Source organism: Heptranchias perlo, chromosome 12, assembly GCF_035084215.1.
Source record: "Heptranchias perlo isolate sHepPer1 chromosome 12, sHepPer1.hap1, whole genome shotgun sequence".
NCBI classification, from domain to species: domain Eukaryota; kingdom Metazoa; phylum Chordata; class Chondrichthyes; order Hexanchiformes; family Hexanchidae; genus Heptranchias; species Heptranchias perlo.
Window position 1 is genome coordinate 67154426 of NC_090336.1, and position 2500 is coordinate 67156925.

Here is a 2500-nt window from a genome sequence, read left to right on the forward strand (position 1 = left end):
ACACCTTTGTCGTTTGAGCGAGGGCCAAAAGCCTGCCTGTGAAAGGGAAGGATCAGCCGGTCAGCCCCCTGCTGGTCGCTGCTGCCAGTGCAGCAGGCGTGCGTGTGTCCTCGGCCTCGTGTCCAGGTCCCTCAGGGACTTGAGGCAGCTCTCCCCGGTGGTCTCGTGGTCAGGACCGGGCTTCGAATCCCGGTCGGGGGGGGATGACTTTCTGCTGCAGATTAATTGGCATGAAGGAAAGTCTCCCCTCCTGAGCGTAAAGCTCCACCCTCACCACCACCACCGCCTTTTCCTCCCCTTGACAAACAGACAGACAGACAGACAGACAGTCAGTCCAGTTCGGGAGCGCAGCTTTCATTAAGCAATGGCGTTTGTGACAACTCATCGTCTGACAGGTTGATGATTTCCCCACACGCCTCCTGCCGAATAAAAGGCTCACCCTCCCGGACACTACCCCCAGAATCACCCACCCCCCCCCCCCCGGGGTGAATATTAAGCCCGAGAACACCGACTGTAACCAACCGCAGTGAAAAGTTGAAGTGGCAACTCATTAACCAGATTTATTTTGGGCAACTCATTAACCAGATTTTTTGTTCATTTGGTTTATGAGTTGCCAAGTGTAAATCTGGTTAATGAGTTGCCACTTCAACTTTTCACTGCGGTTGGTTACAGTCGGTGTTCTCGGGCTTAATATTCGCCCCAGGGGGGGTGTATAGCGGGCGATGGCCGGTGTGGAGTGCGTTTTTTGGGGGTTGATTTTCACTTTGCCTCGCTGGTGGAATTTGTGGGAGGCAGGCAAGGGGATTGGTGTGGGCTGGTGGGCGGCAAGGGAGATGCTTGCTTCGGGGTGTTATCCTCACTTTGGTCCGCTGGTGAGAGTAGGCAGCGGCAGGCCGGCAGGCAGGCAGGCAGGCAAGTGTGATGTAGTGTGGGGTGCAGTGCGGTGCAGTGCAGTGCGGTGCTGCCCTGTCGTTTATGAAAGGTTGTAATGACACTGCTTTGCAGCTGACCATGTCCACTGATTTGTGACGCCCGTATGGAGGCTGATATCTCAGGAGGGCCGAGGCCGATTTCCTCCGGGGACGGCTCGTCGCGTGCGGCAGGACGAGGCGCAGCGGACGGTACCGGGCGCTCGGAGGTGCGGCGCTGCCCGCCGGAGGTACAGCGAAAGGCTGCAAACCGCTTTCCGCCTGCTAACTCGGCGGCCGTCAGACCGACCGACTCCGCTTTACCACCGGAGCTAGAGTCGGGCAAGGGGCACCGAAGGGTACCGGAAGGATCGCGTTCGCACGCCGGGAAGTCGACTAGCGGGCCGCTGAAAGCGAGCCGGGGGCCCCCGGTTTTTCTGTCCCACCTGGAGACTGATATCTCGGGAAGGCCGAGGCCGATTTCCTCCGGGTACGGCTGGTCGCGTGCGGCCGGACCAGGCGCAGCGGACGGTAGCGAGCGGTCGGAGGTGCGGCGCTGCCCGCCGGAGGTACAGCGAAAGTCTGCGAACCGCTTTCCGCCTCCTCTCACCGCACGGCTCTCCATTTCACCCACTGGCGGATTTTCACCCTCCGACTGCTCGCTACCGTCCGCTGCGCCTGGTCCGGGCCCTGTCCGTTGTCATGTTAATGGCAGAGCGGGGCAGGACTGCTTTCACCAGGAACCCGGTTTTCTGGGTCAGAGGTTCCAGGGGAACTGTTTTGTGCGGACTTCCCTGTGTCCGTCCCTCCATGCCTTCCCCCCAGGACTTCCTTCTGAACACCTTTGTCGTTTGAGCGAGGGCCAAAAGCCTGCCTGTGAAAGGGAAGGATCAGCCGGTCGGACCCCTGCTGGTCGCTGCTGCCAGTGCAGCAGGCGTGCGTGTGTCCTCGGCCTCGTGTCCAGGTCCCTCAGGGACTTGAGGCAGCTCTCCCCGGTGGTCTCGTGGTCAGGACCGGGCTTCGACTCCCGGTTGGGGGGGGATGACTTTCTGCTGCAGATTAATTGGCACCTCTGAAAGAAAGTCTCCCCTCCTGAGCGTAAAGCTCCACCCTCACCACCACCACCACCGCCTTTTCCTCCCCTTGACAAACAGACAGACAGACAGACAGACAGACAGACAGACAGTCAGTCCAGTTCGGGAGCGCAGCTTTCATTTGGAAGCAGACCCTGCTTGTTTCAAGTCAACGACGCCAAGTTATTTTGCACTTTGAATTATATCGCTACGTGCGAGCGGCACTCAGCCTTGGAGAAGAAAAAAATACCACTGAGCTGAGAAAGTTCTTTTTAAAAAGGTTTCCTTCCACAGCAGCTCTGAGTGTGAGAGAGAGAGAGAGAGAGAGAGAGATATCAGCTTTATTCTCAGTAATAATATACACACACACACACACACACACACACACACACACACACACAGAGACACTGGGAAAGAGCTGATTTTCCTTTTGAATATCTCCCCACGGGGAGCTGCACCGTTCCCAGAAACACTGCAATACTGGGTCGATGCGTGGAGTGGACGGAGCAAGCCCCTATT

At 57.8% G+C, this 2500-nt stretch overlaps 1 pseudogene; it reads right to left on the reverse strand.

The window, feature by feature from the left end:
- Positions 1-2428: 2428 nt before the first annotated feature.
- LOC137330108 (U2 spliceosomal RNA) overlaps positions 2429-2500 on the reverse strand; it is a 117-nt pseudogene continuing 45 nt past the window's right edge.